Raw genomic sequence first — 18,558 nt, forward strand, 5'->3', positions numbered from 1 at the left:
ATCTTGAAAGAAATACAGACAGGCATCTTTTAAAACACAATAACGTTTCGACCAGCCACACCATTTCGAGCCCAATTTCATTAAATAGCCAAAACAATCGGGACGTGTAATGCTGCTAGGTTGTTTATAAAGATTGCGGGCGCTGAGAATATATGAAAGCTATAAAAATAATTATTCTTTAATATGAAAGCAATAGCTAACTTGCCTTTTATCCAGCCAGGCATTATCTTGATTGGCGGCCTTCTTTAATATATTTATCCACGATTGGCCATTTCCTCATTATCGGCTGCCACATACATGGGTATACCCTCACCTGAATCAACTTTAAATGCATAGGGTTTACCAATCTTAGGCGGACATGATTCGACTATATGTTTGGCCATAATCATGGCACCCACAGGTTGAGTATCCTAAAGAAAAAACAAAATTTAAATATTGAAGTTAAGGAAAAAATGGCTGCTTACCTCTTCAGTCTTGTAGTAATAGAGACAATTGTCTGATCGCAAAACAAACCATCTTTGTACCCATTTCTTAGTAATTAGGCGATCCCTTGGCCTGACCACTTTGCCGCCATAAATAGCCGCTGTAAATGAACTTGTATCGTTGGTTCTTGTTGTTCATTCATTAGCACACCCAAAGTACGGGCCACTTCCAGCTCAAGTTTTTCACAACCATCATGGGCTATTTTCACCACTTCCGTATGATGTTTATCCAAAACTTTAACACCATTTACCGATATAATAATATCACCCACTTCTAGACCACTACTTTCGGCTGGAGTATCGGGTTCTATGGCCGCCACTACTACCAGGCTTAGAGCCATGTATGCGAAAAACCAAATTCTCCCGAATCACTTTTAACCACAACGGTTTTGTCCACTCTGGAAATAGCAATAAATTTTATTATAAAATCTTGTAATAATTAAAAAAGAAATTTTATTTGTTTTTTTTTTTAAGTTTTTATAGTTTCTCTACCATATTCTCCCTGTGTTAATTTCGATAGTACATGACCTTCTCGGGCCCATACCAATACATTACTTTAAAATTTCCTCTAGTCTACGCCTCAGCGAATTTTGTGCCGAATTTGAGGTGATCAATTCTAGAATAAATAAAATAAAACGTAGGTCAAGATTTTCATTTGAAGTTCGATTGTTCGCTATATAGCAGCATTCCAATAATGAAATTTCAAATTCTTTGCAATTACGCACCCAACATTATTTTGTGATTTCTTTACGATTTGTTCGTTTGTTCTAGTTACTTCAATGGCTGAGGTTGTTGTAATAGTGCCGTAATCATGTAAATTTCTATTTAGTTTATCTGAAGTCTTTCACACGCGTTTTTTTATTTATTTTGTTTTTTAGTCAAAATAAATTTTAATGTTTTTGCGTGTTTTTTGCTTTAGAATATATTTTTAAAACTGTTTCAATGTGTCTGCCGTCTGTGCCCCATGCGTAAGAATGGCTATGACTACATTTCGTTTGTACTAAAATTGTTCAAAAGACCTCTCGATTTGAATTTAATGCTCAATCGAAGAAATAAAATTTGTACTCGAACAACAACAATTATTTGTTTTTTTTTTTCGAAAAGTTTATAAACTTTACTATTTAGTACGTGTTGTACAATCAAATCGGTTCGAATCTCTTGCTATCGCTGGTTGACGATGATCACACACAAATTTGTATACTCGCGCTCAGTGTTTCATTAACATAATGTTCCAAAATTAGAAACACGCGCTAAAATACTGGGTAACTAAACAATTTCTCTCGCTGCTTATTTGGCTACTTATCACGACAACAACTACGTGTGTGTGTGTGTGTAATTATAAAAATGCCAAAAAAGCAATCAATTGATTGATCTCTTTTCCAACTTACCGAATGTATCGTTTTCTGTCGATGATACATTTCCAAAGTACAACGTCTCTGCACCAAAACGATGTAGTATAACTTGATATTTAGAGTAAAAACTTTTTTCCGAATCTGTGGACGAACGTCGGCCGCGATTTCTTTCTGTGAGATATAGAAAAATTTATAATCTAAATAGTTCCAATATAGTAAGATTTATAATAAGTTTTACCCAATGACTGATGATCAAGTTGAGCCCATATATCGGAATCGGTTAATCGGGTGTAACGTGCACTTTCATAGTGTCCTATGTAAATGGTTTGTTGTTTACTTTCATTCGTTATTTCTGGCAGTATGCAGGGACTTGATCCAGCTGGACGCAAGTTGGGTGTAGTTTTCTTATTACATTCTTGATTACGTTCCTCGCTCTAGAAATGCAAAAAAGGAATCTGATTATAACAAGTTCCTCAAACAATGTACATGCCTAACACTTACCTTAGCTCTTATATTCTCCTTTCGACTCTTATAATGACGCCCTCGTTCAGTATGATAACGTTCCTCGGATCTAAAACGTTTATCCATTTTCTTATACAGCCGCTGCGGTGTCTTACTAGTTACAGGCGAATCGGCAAAATCGGACGGTGGCTTAACAATATCCGGTTCGTTGTCTATATAAGGTAATGATTCTACCGAATCGCCACAAACTACACTCGGTTCCTCGACCTCTTTGCCACAGTGTGAACAGTGACCACTATGGGGATCAGCATTATTGCCATCAGCCTCACTGTAGAAAACAGAATCGGAACCAGGCGATACGGAGCGATTGAGGGACTCTATGGATTTGGCTTTTAATTGACAAGTTTCCGAAGCTGATTTCACATATGTGGGTGCCAAAGTAGTGGCGATTTTCATTGTTGCTGGTAAAGCTGCTTCTTTAGTCTTACTGGCAGTTACTAGTTCTCCCTCTTGCTTGTGTAAAGGAGTTGGTGTTTTGGGTGCTACATCCGCTGACATGCTAGCATCCAATAGTTTCTCCATATTGCCTTGTGGCGATAGACTAGCGGCATTTGGTTTACGTTGTTTGGGTATACTTTCATCACGTGAAGAACGTCTTAGTTGACGACGTATTTTAGGACGGAAACGTTTAATTTTTATGGGGCTAGTCGATTCGGCCAAAGCACTGGAGACCTTTTGTCTTTCGGGCGATTTCTTCAATTGTTCCCTTTTGATGGGACTCGTTAAAGCGCGCATATTTTCTTTTTCTATGTCGATTTTCATGGAAGTTTTTCTTCGTTTGCGCTCTTCTTCTTGGCGGTGACGCCGTGATTTGATTTTTTGATATTCATCATCATGGGGACTCTCATAGTAGCCCGAGGAGGAATAACGCACTTCACTGCGTTCATCATCGGACACAGACTCCATTTAATGCGCACTTGTTCTGATCTTTGGGCCAAAGGAGACGACGATGTTTTCATGGTGGAGGACGAAATTTTTTCCGCCTCTGGGGTTTTTCCCTCACCTCCCACATTATAGCTGCCCGAGGAAGTACTGCTTACCGAATGGGTGGGTGACTTTTAGGAACATCAATAGGTGTTAAAGGTAAATTAAGACTCAATTCCAATCTGGATTTCGATTCTCGGCGAGAGTCCTCAGTTTGCAGCATATCTTCGGTTAAAATTTCCGCTTTCGAAGAATATAAAGATGAGGCGCTTTCAAAAGAAGATTCACCATGACTCTTATCCATTTGGGAGCTTTGGGTGGAAGCTGAGATTAAATAAAACATTAAGAAAACGTTTAATAACGATTAACTTATATTTAACAACACATTTATCTAATATTTATAAACATAAAGACATTCCAAGCTAAGCTGCTTGCCGGCACACTCAAAGCATCATCTTACATCAAGCAACAACATCAATTACCATCTATTATGGTCAAAAGAAAATTAACAAAAACAAAACTAAAACCAACAAGTTAGAATGCTATATTCGGCTGAGCCGAATCTTAAATACCCTCCACCAGCAACTTTTGTATTAATACATTTCTAATTAATAAAATATTTGTAGAAATAAGTTTTCTCATGTCTTATATAGAAAAATCCCAAGATTTAAACAGCTTAAATCTACTACAATTCCAATATTTATTGAACATTAGAAACGCCACTTCCATTTAAATTTTTATAGCGCCCTAAGATATGCTTTAGAGATATCTCGTATTTGCATGTATGCATGTGTGTGAAAGATTTAAGGATTTTAAAAATACATACATTTATATAATTTTGTTCTACACAAATTGATAATGCAAATAGTTAAATACGGTTAAAGCGCTTTTAGGGGCAGGACCTAGTATGAGAGATATGACCAAATATAGACCGATCGTGAAAAATTTTTGAAATAGCATTCAGTGCTTTTTGCATTACAAAATAGTATTTATGAACAAAAATAGTATTTATTTATATCATTATTTGGTAATGAGTTATGTGCCTTTAAGTATTTTTCTGAAAGGGATCTTGTATGGGAGCTATGATCAATTATGGATCGATAGGAAAACAATTTCACAGTAATATTTCTCTGTATCTGTATCTGTATGAATATCTTAATTTAGTAATGAGTTATGTGCGTTTAAGTGATTTTCGGGAGGGGACCTTGTATGGGAGCCATGACCAGTTATGGACCGATCGGAAAAAAAATTATCTGTAATATTTCTGTGCATATGAGTAATATTTGTACCATATGGATATCTTAATTACGTAATGAGTTATGCGCGTTTAAGTGATTTTCGGGAGGGGACCTTGTATGGGAGCTATGACCAATTATGGACCGATCGAAAAAAATTTTCACAGTAATATTTCCGTGCATATGAGTAATACTTGTGCCAAATTTTATATGGATATCATAATTTAGTAATGAGTTATGCTCGTTTAAGTGATTTTCGGGAGGGAACCTTGTATGGGAGCTATGACCAATTATGAACCGATCGGAAAAAAATTTCACAGTAATATTTCTATGCATATGGGCAATACTTGTACCAAATTTTATATGGATATCTGAATTTAGTAATGAGTTATGCGCGTTTAAGTGATTTTCGGGAGGGGACCTTGTATGGGCGCTATGATCAATTATGGACCGATCGGAAAAAAATTTCACAACAAAATTTCTGTGCATATGAGTAATACTTATACCAAATTTTATATGGATATCTTAATTTAGTACTGAGTTATGTGCGTTTAAGTGATTTTCGGGAGGGGACCTTGTATGGGAGCTATGACCAATTATGGACCGATCGGAAAAAACTTTCACAGTAATATTTCTATGCATATGTGCAATACTTACACCAAATTTATTTGGATATCTTAATTTAGTAATGAGTTATGCGCGTTTAAGTGATTTTCGGGAGGGGACCTTGTATGGGAGCTATGATCAATTATGGACCGATCGGAAAAAAATTTCACAACAATATTTCTATGCATATGAGTAATATTTGTACCAAATTGGACCGATCGGAAAAAAATTTCACAGTAATATTTCTATGCATATGGGCAATACTTATACCAAATTTTATATGGATATCTTAATTTAGTACTGAGTTATGCGCGTTTAAGTGATTTTCGGGAGGGGACCTTGTATGGGAGCTATGTCCAATTATGGACCGATCCATAAAATTTTTCCTCTGAAAGAATTCTATTGACATAAGATTTTAATTTGTAAAATTTTGTGAAGATATCGACATTGTGGCGGAAGTTATTAACAAAAAACCCATTTTCCGGGAATATGTACTTTTGTATGGGAGGTATATGAAATTGTGGACCGATTCTGGCAATTTTCAGCAGGGATCAAGATCTTGTGCAGAAACGAATGTATGGTGATTTCCATGGAATTATCTTGCATAGTTTTCGAGAAAACTACATCAGAATGTGTAAAAAATGCTTATTTTTTTCCGAGGTTGTTTTAAATTTTGATTCATAACTTTTCCCGGTGTGAACCGATTTTGCCCATTTGCAATACCAAACAACTTAGGAAAATGAAGAACATTTTGGGTGAATTTGGTTAAGCTCTATTCCTTCGTTTTATCGTGAGCGTGTTTTACACAGACAGACGGACAGACGGACAGACGGACAGACGGACAGACGGACAGACGGACAGACGGACAGACGGACAGACGGACAGACGGACATAGCTAAATCGACTCAGAATTTGATAAGGACCCAGAATATATATACTTTGTTGGGTCTCAGATGAATATTTCTTGGTGTTACACACGGAATGACAAAGTTATATATACCCTCTATCACCACTGATGGTGGTGGAGGGTATAAAAAAGACATTCACGATGCATCCTAGTTTTTAAATAAACGAAAAGACGCCACAAGTTTTTAAACAAAAATTAAAATCAATCACAATAAAGATCAGACATTCAGTTTCAGTTTTATTTCAAACAGATCAAAAGTAAATCCAATTTATTTTTGGACAACTTATTTAGTAATATCAACACAAACAACATTTATCTAAATTGGTTATAACTACTATTTGCGAGCGTATTCAATAATCGTGCTCTAGTTTTAAGTTTGAATTTGACATGTACGTTTAAAAAGGGTTTAATAATGATTGTCTTGTATTCAAACCTGGTACTTGAGTAGTTGATGATGAGCTTGTAGTGGTAGTAGTTGTGGTTAAGGTTGTCCTCATACCTGGCGTACGCCTAGAAGTATCAGTACAAGTAGCATATTCCTCAGTATTGGTATTCGTGCTGCATTCAGAGTTATCGGCATTGCCGGTAAAACTTTTCGGTATATCTGTCATGGAGGACAAACCCAAAGAGATTTCGGATAACCTAAAGAAAGCAAGTTAGTTATTGTATGTGTTTATTACTCAACCTTTCCTTACCTTCTCTGTTCTTTTTGTGGCGTAGTTATAATGCTCTTTCTGGGTGAAGCGACCAAAGTTTTAGTTCCTGGTCTAGTTAAAGTAGAACTCTTTCCAAATGAGGGTGTTATCTCAATGGAGGGTGATAACATTTTCATTTGTGGCGCCGCATAGAGTTTTGGTTCCTTTTCACTTTGTGGTGTTACCGGTGAACGAGATTTCAAACTCATCGAGGCCTGACTAAAAGTGGGACTCTGATCGGTAAATTGTTCTTCCAAATCTAAAGCGTCGGTATCTACTGAACTTCTCTGTTGATGTTGCAACAATAGATGTTTGCGTTTGGTAGAGGGCGTTAGTAAAAGATTTGAATTATACGAAGCCTCTGATCGTTGCTCTGCCGTTAACACGGTCACCTCAGATTCATTCCAATGACCATCTGAATGATCTCTGGTTACATCATTGGCCAATGAATCCGATGACGGATAGGTAGAAGCATGACCTATAGGCTCTTCTCTTAAGGGACTTGGCGGTGCTGAAATACCAGATCCTCTGCCATCCTTTTCCTCTTGTTCGCTGCATTCGGCTTCTTGAACATCTGGTATATTGCACATGCAAGTTTGTATGTTTTCATAAACTGGATCTCTATGTTGATCTTCACTATGATCACTTTCCGCTGACACAGAATCTAAAGGTTCTCTAGGTTCATAATAGTCCTCCTGTTGTTCTGGCTTTTCTACTTTCTTTGTCGATCTCTGGCGGAAGGGTTTAATTTGAAAATCAGATTTAACATACGGCTTAAAGTCGATTATAATCTCCTTTTCATCGGACATATCATCCCTGAAGGATTTGCGTGAGAATCTACGAGATCCCTTAGAGGAGGCATAATCTAGATCAATAAGTTTTTCAGTTTTAACATAAACCGGCATAGATTGACGACGTATATCATCACGCCTGAAAGGAGTATCATTTTGAGGCTCCATGGTTACTAACATGGATTTACGGCGATTAGTGTCCGAATATTCTTTGGGAAATGTTTGTGTAGTATCTAAGGAATCTTCATCATCATTAATCTGACAGTACTCTTGCGGAGGCGGTAAGAGATCCGATGTAAAATCTGAGGAACCATCAGCCATTAGTTCGGAACATTCTGTTATATGCTTGCAAACATCTTGAACATTATGCATATCACGTCGAGGCAAACTATGAAAGTCGGTATCTAAACGAAAACCACAAGCTCGTCGTGGTAAACTATTACTTTCATAAGAAAAGGAATCTTCTTTTTGCATCGTTGGCATATGTTCCCTTTTGGGCTGATGATAGTAGAGCTCATGATTGGTGTCATATTCCAAAGGAGGAGGTGGTTGATAGTAAGTAAAATTACTCTCCAAAGGAGATTTCGGCGGTTCTTCTGACTGAGTGCGATGTAAAGCTTCGTGATCGGCTATATTAGCCTCCATTGCAGCATCTTTCTGCTGAGTATCATAAGGTATTTGCGACAAACTCTTGGCCAAGGCTTTGCCATTTTGCAGACCATTTGTTTGGGCACCTTGCGACACCACCTTTACACGATGTATGGTCCGAGGACTCAAAGCTAAATTTTGTTCAAATTCATTCTTACGAACATCGGTCTGTGTGGCCTGTGTTTTCATGGCATTACGAAATTTCTTCTCCACCACTATGACTTCAGGACTGGGAGGAGGTAGAGCCGGCAGACCGCCCTGTACCACTGTCAAATCTTCCATTATAGGTATGGCCGCCATCAAAGTGGTAGGCTGTTGCGTTTGTACATGCTGTTCGGCAACATAGGTCGGCACATAGGTGGGCTGTATGTGTGCCATATGATGCTGATGCGTGTGACCAATCTGATGAACAGGAACTGTAGCCTGAGGCAGCATATGTATGGTGGATGTGGAGCCCATAATGGCAGTGATAGGAGGACCACACATAGGTATGGTATCATAATAGGAACCCGTAGGTCCTACCGGTTTCTTTCCTCCAATTAAACGCTCCTGCGATTGAGCCGTTTTCATGCGACCCGAAGAGCGAAAGCCCACATTGAAATCATCGAAAGATGTTAGAGTATGAGAGCGGGCAAAACTCACATGTTTAGTTCTGCTAAAGTAAGTTAAAGTGAAATTTGTTTTAGTTTAATAATACATAGAGAGGATAAAGCAGATAAACTGACCTAGGTGTAGTAGGTGGTCCAGCATGTTGTTGCAAGCCGGTATTAACTCCAATATGAGAAGGGCAGTGATAAGAGCTAGAACAAGTAAGATTTTTTATAAATTATGAATATGTTGAGCATGTAAGAGTTTAGTCAAACTCATAAAACTTAAAATTAAGATTTACAGTCAATTGCATTGAATTATTCAAAAGGCTCGTTATAACTGAAATTGCTTTCCATGCGTTAATTCTATCGCGATTTTCAGAAAGGGCGACGCAATCGCGATTCAGTTAACTTAATGAAATTTTTTCATCAACCACCGAAAATTTCTGTTGATTGTATCGAATGATTCAAATGGCTCATTATAACTGAATTTTTTTTCTATGAATTAATTCCTTCGCGATTTTCAGTAAGGGTGACGAAAGCGCGATTCGGTATACTTGACGAAATTTTCCTTGCTACCACAGAATAATTCAGTTCATTGTATCAAAACATTCAAATGTCTCGTTATAACTGAAACTGTTATCTATGCGTTAATTCTACCGCGATTTTCAGTAAAAGCGATGCATTTTGTTTATGGCATTTTCCGGATAGGAAGAAATTTAGCTTTGCAACTATTTCATTGTTTGAAAAGTCGGTCCACGTCCTTTAATTATAGAGAGATATAGAACCTTAGCAAATGTTTTTTTTATTAAAGTTCACGATATATCGCTAGTTTACGTTTTAATGCATTCAATCCAATTTTCGGTCACAGTTACAGTGCGATTCAGAGCGTCAATAAGTCGCTTAAATGACTAGCAAGGCAACCATGTTTTAAAGAGCTGCAGGACAACATAGATCAACAAATTTCCGATATTTCGGCAGATTTGTGTGCTTGAATCTCAAAAAGTTGGATGCAGAATATGCTATCGTGCCAGCACTTCGGCTGCGAACATTTGAACGATGTCGTAATCCAAAAATAATTGTTATTTTAACCGAATCCATGAAACACCGTTATACTATTCTTACCCTTTATCGTTGATATAACTAATTGCATCATAGTTGTTATAGGCATGTTGTTGTTGTTGCTGATTTTGTTGCTGTTGCAATAAATGTTGTTGCTGTTGGTGATGATGCTGTTGCTGCTGCTGTTGTTGTTCCATCCATGATGTTTGACGATTATCGGTGGAGGCATCAACCATTTTGGAGCTGCTTAATATTGAGGCTGGTTGTCGACGAAAATAGGAACTATCCAAGTCCATACTGTCAGCAGCAGCGGCGGCGGCAGAAGTTGGTGGATATTGTTGATTATAGCGTGAATATTTATAGAATGGAGTATACGGTGCCAGATTTTCATCTGACGGTATACGTCTACCCACACAACCACCCAACAAAGATTGGGGAGCACTGCGTCTTGAGAGGCAACCGAAAAACTTTTCACGTCTCGAACGTTCTATAGTATTCACCTGGCGATCAGTTAAGCAATACTATAAAAAAATGAAATGGATATGAAAATAATCTAGAAATTTTTATTCAATTTCCTTAATATACCAACCTGTTCTCTGATATCTCCTTTAGAGTATTGTGAGGGTTTCGGATATAGTTCGGTCGATGAGGTGTGTCTTAATCTTCTGCGATGCGTATTTTCGTCTTCTGAATCATAATTTCGATCCGCTTGACTTGAGTATGTGGGTTTAGCGTGTGAATCTATAGTGCCCATTGAAACTGCATGGTGAAGACCTGCATTTGAAGTGGAAAAAAGTCAATTTAAATAAAATTTTAGTTTTTTTCACTAACAAATTTAAACTATAAAGTATTGTATTGCTTAATTTTTACTATAGGAATTAACTTGATAACTCCAATCCCATTAAGCACATATTAAAAATTCTTGCAATAAATAGATCTGCCTATACGTACATATATATGAACAGATGTATGTATATTTAAGCCGCATCCTATGTATTAAAGTTACTAGTTGTTATATATTTTGTGTTATTTGCTTTGGCTATAACATACATACATAAGTATGTTTGACGGTTGCTGCTTGAGCTTATAAAAATAGTAACTAGTTTTTTGTTGGAAAACATTTAATATTGAAATTAAAATGCCTGCATGTAGCAGCAAATAGTGTTTTTTTGTATGAAAACTAGCAGAACCCTACAACAACAGCAACCCTTCCTTTCTATTTTTGTAAAATGCCAACTTAATAAATATCCCATTTCCATGTTCATATCCTGCTTAGTGCAATAAAAAAACACACACTCACATACAGACAAACACATGAAAATCTCAAATGACTAGAAGCTGGTTATGGTAAAGGAGGTAGTAGCACCGTAGTAACCGAGTTGTATGTATAGAAAAGAACGTAACAGGATAACAAAGTGTGTCAGTACTGTGCAATTATTTACAATTACTTAAAATTCCAAGCCACTACTAAAATATGTATGTGTGCGTATGTATGTGCGGAAGTATTTACTCTATTCGTACATGTATTTATGCTAAAATTATAAATTTATAAACTCAAGAACAACAAAAACCTACAGCAACTTAAATACGAAAAAAACCTAAAGAAAATGAACAAAAAACAATATTATACCAAGTAAGAGATGCTATTTTTGCTGCTGCATACACACACACACACATACACAAAAAACGTACAAAAAAGAACATACAAATACACAACACTAAAAAGGAAACAAAACACTACAAATGGGTTTCCGTTTTTTATTTTCAACATTCATGCACACAAAAACCACACTCATACATTTATACGACAAACAACATCCTCACTCATATACCAATATTTGCCTCTCTCTCTCAGGCCAGAGTAAAAAAGCATTAACATAAAATGACAAACGAAAAAAAAACAGCACAACTACAACAGCTTGAAAGTTAACGTCTCAGTGAACAGTGGGTCAGAATTTAAATATTTTTTTTGTCAATTTTTTTCTTATTGCTTGACCATTTTAAAACAATCAATTGATTCAATTAATTTTACTATGTAAATGTCCTAGATATTACGTAAGTTCCTTTTTCAAAAGTTATACTTTGAATTTAAAGTTTTGTTCATTAACTGGAAAAATTACAGTTAAAAGAACAATTGTTGTTAAGTTTAAACTTAGTCGACACATGATTTTTTTCAGTCGACACATGATTTAAGCCACGTCCGTCCGTCTGTCTGTCTGTCTGTCCATGTAAAGCTTGTTATCAAACTGCAGTTTTTAAGATATTGGCTGAAATTTGGTATACACAATACTTTTGCCCAAGGACGAAACCTATTGATTTTGGTTGATATCGGTCCATTATTAAACCTAGCCCCCATATAACCGGACTATAAAGATGTGTATTTCATTGAAATTCAGCATAATTAACTTTAATGTCAACAAAAATCCCTCCAACAAATTTTGTTGGATCAGTTTATAATTGACCCCCATATATAGCCTCCATCAGAAAATCATTTTTTTCATCAAAAATATATTGAAATTAAGGAAAAATTCAACATAAATGCTTTATTATTAAAAATAATACACATTTGAGATATAATCATAACTGGTGTAGAGAATTATATGGTCAGCCATGCCCGACTATACTTTTTTAGTTGTTTTTGAATTATTTATGAAAATTTCGTGAATAGTACGAAATATTTTTAAATCAAATTCTTTTCTATTTTTACGAAAGTACGAAAACTATTTGTAATATCTTTTTTGTATACTTAAGCGAAATTTTTTTTCTAACATTATTTTTCATTATACATACTAAAATATATCGTACAATTTCGTAAATATTACGAAACAACGATTACGAAACATTGATTATTTTCAGTGTAGTAAGAAATCTAAGAAGAGTTTATCAAATTTTTGAGCGATAAATATTTCATCTTTTTCCCTCAAACAACTTCTGCAATCACTATTAATTCCTTAAAGCTGATAAGTTTAATCATAAAGAAAAATAGGATCAGAGCATTTCGTATAATCTGCCGCCTATTCGTTACATTCAAGAAGGATCCGCATTTCTTAGCAATTTTAAGTACCCCACGTAAGTTTAAAAGTCGAGGTTTTGGGATATAGTTCAAGCTCATCAGAGAATATTTCCAGATTTGATTCTAGCCCTAAGGCAATATTTCGATTTAATAATTTCTAAAGTGTAATTTTGGAACCTTCTAAGTCACATACTTGTACATATGGTACTAATGTATCGAAGTCTGGATGTCCGTCTACGAAAACAGTTGTTTTCTTCGTCTACCTATTTTCGGGATACATATCTTAAATACTTCTATGAGACATGCCTTCAAACAAAATCAGTGCATAAAGTCCGAAAAAATCTATTATTTTAGCATTATATTTTTTATAGTTTTCTGGTTGTATGTATGTAAATCGTATATGGTAGGTGGACTACATGTATATCAAAAGAGAAGTATTTGTAGATCTTCTCAAGAAATAATGGGAAATGGATTTTAAACGGGTTTTAAAGAAAATGTGTTATACCCGAGGTGACCAACTTTGGTAGGCTATCCACTGGCCCCCCATTATGCGATTATAGTCTACTGTTAAACAATTGGAAAATATCTCAGCTCTAACCATTGAAATTTCGTTACTATGAATATATCCGAGATACTGAAATATTTCCAAAAAGAAGTTTATAAACCACTGTGCAGTGTTGAAATTTTGAAATTTTGTCATCTGTTTATTATATATCGAAATATTGGTCCTAGATCCACAAAAGTATATACATACATATATATTCTGGGACGGTTTAGCCATTTTTCTGTTGAAAACATGATAGGTCGAAATCGGTAATCTTTTGTCTTTAGCCTCATATGTGGCCTCCTTAAATTTGTTAAGAACTAAAATCTTCTTACCGAATTGTATAGGGATCGGGTCATAATCTTGCCTAAAGCCAAATTTTGACATATTCTTTAGAGACTTTTGAGTAAAAAATACTTTTGGAAATGCACCAACTGTGGTCGAAAATTATAACTCTATAAATCTGTCCGATTTTTTTGTGAGATGATTAAGAATAAAATGATCATGAATCGAAATCTTGTTTTTTGCAACTTCCACAAATATGCTGTATAAAGATCAGGTGCTTGAATGACGGCTAAATTTCGTATATTTATATTAGGATTATAACTAACGTGGTAGCCAGTAGTGTTCTCATAACGAAAACCTATAACTAGGGTCATTTTGAAGCAAAAACCTTTAGCAGCAAGTTGATTTTCTAAAATCATTCATTAACAAATTTACATTAATTTTTATTAATAATATGTTTGTGTACTAAAATTGGAAAAGGGAATAACCGCTGCCCCTATTCTTGCTTTTTCACCGTCTAAATGTTATAGGTCAATCATTTTCGATTTTTTTTAAAAAATATAACATTTTTTCTAAAGTGATACACAGGACTTATTTATGTGGATTTTATTCCGATATCTTTATTTATCAACGAAATATGCGATTTTTGTAAGTGGATCTTATATGACCAATTATGGACCGATCCGGAAGAACTTGGTAGATGTTCACACAAAACATATTATTTCAATAACTACATTTCTTAATTACTTATGTGCATTTAAGTGATTTTCGGAAGTGGTCCTGTGACCAGTTGTGGACCGACCAATTCGAAAAAATTTCACAATCATGACAAATTTTATACCAATATCTTCATTCAGTAATGAAATATGTACTTTTACGTGGATATCGGAAGTGGGCCTTACATGGGAGCCGTGCCCAATTGTGTATATTTAGTCCTTTAATTCCCAGTGGAACATAGGGCCGCAATTTTGCAGAGTGATATGTGCCAATATCTTTATTTCTTAATATATTTTATGCATTCCGAAAGTGGAACTTATATGGGAGCTATGACCAATAATAGACCGATACGTTAAAAATTTGGCGTGGTGGTTTATATTTACTTTAAACACATTCATTAAGAATTCTCTTCATTCAGTAATGAAATACATATTTATGTTTACGTGGTTATCGAAAGTGGTTCATATTTGGGAGCTATAACCAATTATGGACCTATCCGAAAACAAATTCGCAGGGTGGTTTTTATGTATGTACTTTAAACATTTTAATGACGAATTTGATACCGATATCTTCATTCAGTAATGAAATATGTGTGTTTAAGTGGTTTTTGGAAATGGGTCTTATATGGGCCAATCCGGAAAATACTATGTTTATATTCAACATAGTATGTATATTCAAAAATTATTTATGTTGATTACTATTCCAATATCTTTATTTCTTAATTAGTTATGTCCGTTTCTTTGGTATTCGTAAGTGCACCTTATATGGGAGCTGTGACCAAATATGGACCGATATACATAGATCGACGTTGGTAATAAGATTTATGTTCATATTATATACATATTTGCAAAATTTCGTGTTGACACCAATATTTTTGACGAAGTTATTAGCGATAAATCTATTCCCGAGAATATGTACCTTTGTTAGGGACTATGGGAACTGTTGGATCGATTGTTTTTAGTTTTGAACATAATTAATTCCTGGGTGAAAAGAATAATTCATGTCCATCGAATTATCTTTGTTAATCTCTGAGAAAACTACTCAAGAATAAGAAAAAGCGATAACATTTTTCGAGGTAGTCTGAAATTTTTACTCATAACTTTTCACATTGTGAACCGATTTCGTTAAATCTCAACACCGAATAGCTTAGAAAATAATTAATATATATATTCGGTGAATTTGGTTGATTTCCTTTGCTTAGTTTTACCGTGAGCCTGTTTTAGGCAGACAGACCGATGGACGGACATAGCTACATAAATCGACTCAGAATTTGATAAAGAGTCGTAATATACATACATATGTATTTTGTTGGGTGTTAGATAAATATTACTCACGAAATGGCAAACCACCACTTGTGTTGGGGGAGTGTATAAAAACAAACTTACTTTTCAATGACTATTGCTTACCATATGCATTACTTTTAAGTACACTTATAATGACTTACATATAATAAGATACGTACTTAATTTTGAGTTTTGCCATTTTATTTGCAACCAAATATGGACGCTAATACGTTGACAACACGGAATGAGTTAGAATACAAATTAATGAGTAGTAAAAAGTGGCTTTCTTCAATGTAAGTTTTTGCTGGGTTATCTAATATTGGTCCTTTACATATAAACTAGAAATCTCTGTTTCAATATATAAACTTGTTATTCATGATTAATGTTAAATTTTCTATTTATGTATGTAGTCCCACTGTTATGCTATGCACAATATGTTTGTTATAACAAATACATACACATCTACTTACTATATTATCATGATGTAATTTATTAAATAATTTCATTTTAACAACTTCTTTTATGTTGATTATTAATTTAATTCGTAAAATTATTTATCTAATATGTACGTGCGTGTGTGGTCATGTATGTATCTTTAATGTATATATTTACACGCATCACTGACCACGGTGGGCCGTGTACTAATAAATTAAATTCAAAAAAAATACTCACCATTATTCATACGCATCGCTACACTCATCGTAGGAGCAGCAGAGCAGCTTTAAAGTGCTTTATTTTGGTCGGTTTTCGTAATGTTGGAAATGTTAAGCAATGATGATGATGAACCATTAACATTCAGAAGTTTATGGATATTTGTTGCGAAATTCTAGGGGTTTTTAAAGCTAAATTTTCAGCTATTCCTTAAATTTTGTTTGTCCTGCGAAAGTCTGGTTATAGTTGTGGCACGTTGTATGTGTTTAACTTTTCTTTGGTCTGTTTGGGCTAGAGCGGTGTTAAGATTAGCCTGTTATAGATTTTACATTTTTCCATTATGGAGGCTGATTATTTTCATTTAATTTGAAGATTTAGATGAATCAAAAGTTAGAAATGTTTTCTATCTGTCTGCTAGGAGGTTCTGCTACTACTATAGAAATCCTTGTTATTATCCTTAAAATATTTTAGCAGCCTTATTCATTTCTTTGTTCTTTTTCTCATTATACCCTCCACCACCATCAGTGGTGATAGAGGGTATATATAACTTTGTCATTCCGTGTGTAACACCAAGAAATATTCATCTGAGACCCAACAAAGTATATATATTCTGGGTCCTTATCAAATTCTGAGTCGATTTAGCTATGTCCGTCTGTCCGTCTGTCCGTCTGTCCGTCTGTCCGTCTGTCCGTCTGTCCGTCTGTCCGTCTGTCCGTCTGTCCGTCTGTCTGTGTAAAACACGCTCACGATAAAACGAAGGAATAGAGCTTAACCAAATTCACCCAAAATGTTCTTCATTTTCCTAAGTTGTTTGGTATTGCAAATGGGCAAAATCGGTTCACACCGGGAAAAGTTATGAATCAAAATTTAAAACAACCTCGGAAAAAATAAGCATTTTTTACACATTCTGATGTAGTTTTCTCGAAAACTATGCAAGATAATTCCATGGAAATCACCATACATTCGTTTCTGCACAAGATCTTGATCCCTGCTGAAAATTGCCAGAATCGGTCCACAATTTCATATACCTCCCATACAAAAGTACATATTCCCGGAAAATGGGTTTTTTGTTAATAACTTCCGCCACAATGTCGATATCTTCACAAAATTTTACAAATTAAAATCTTATGTCAATAGAATTCTTTCAGAGGAAAAATTTTATGGATCGGTCCATAATTGGACATAGCTCCCATACAAGGTCCCCTCCCGAAAATCACTTAAACGCGCATAACTCAGTACTAAATTAAGATATCCATATAAAATTTGGTATAAGTATTGCCCATATGCATAGAAATATTACTGTGAAATTTTTTTCCGATCGGTCCAATTTGGTACAAATATTACTCATATGCATAGAAATATTGTTGTGAAATTTTTTTCCGATCGGTCCATAATTGATCATAGCTCCCATACAAGGTCCCCTCCCGAAAATCACTTAAACGCGCATAACTCATTACTAAATTAAGATATCCAAATAAAATTTGGTGTAAGTATTGCACATATGCATAGAAATATTACTGTGAAAGTTTTTTCCGATCGGTCCATAATTGGTCATAGCTCCCATACAAGGTCCCCTCCCGAAAATCACTTAAACGCACATAACTCAGTACTAAATTAAGATATCCATATAAAATTTGGTATAAGTATTACTCATATGCACAGAAATTTTGTTGTGAAATTTTTTTCCGATCGGTCCATAATTGATCATAGCGCCCATACAAGGTCCCCTCCCGAAAATCACTTAAACGCGCATAACTCATTACTAAATTCAGATATCCATATAAAATTTGGTACAAGTATTGCCCATATGCATAGAAATATTACTGTGAAATTTTTTTCCGATCGGTTCATAATTGGTCATAGCTCCCATACAAGGTTCCCTCCCGAAAATCACTTAAACGAGCATAACTCATTACTAAATTATGATATCCATATAAAATTTGGCACAAGTATTACTCATATGCACGGAAATATTACTGTGAAAATTTTTTCGATCGGTCCATAATTGGTCATAGCTCCCATACAAGGTCCCCTCCCGAAAATCACTTAAACGCGCATAACTCATTACGTAATTAAGATATCCATATGGTACAAATATTACTCATATGCACAGAAATATTACAGATAATTTTTTTTCCGATCGGTCCATAACTGGTCATGGCTCCCATACAAGGTCCCCTCCCGAAAATCACTTAAACGCACATAACTCATTACTAAATTAAGATATTCATACAGATACAGATACAGAGAAATA

The 18,558-nt window shown here is 35.1% G+C and overlaps 1 pseudogene; it reads right to left on the reverse strand.

The window, feature by feature from the left end:
• Positions 1 to 6: 6 nt before the first annotated feature.
• Positions 7 to 16,386, reverse strand: LOC119615499 (annotated as a pseudogene).
• Positions 16,387 to 18,558: the final 2,172 nt, after the last annotated feature.

This window comes from Lucilia sericata, unplaced genomic scaffold, assembly GCF_015586225.1.
Source record: "Lucilia sericata isolate MDLA Ls3-8-SP2 unplaced genomic scaffold, ASM1558622v1 Contig005421F_arrow, whole genome shotgun sequence".
NCBI lineage: Eukaryota > Metazoa > Arthropoda > Insecta > Diptera > Calliphoridae > Lucilia > Lucilia sericata.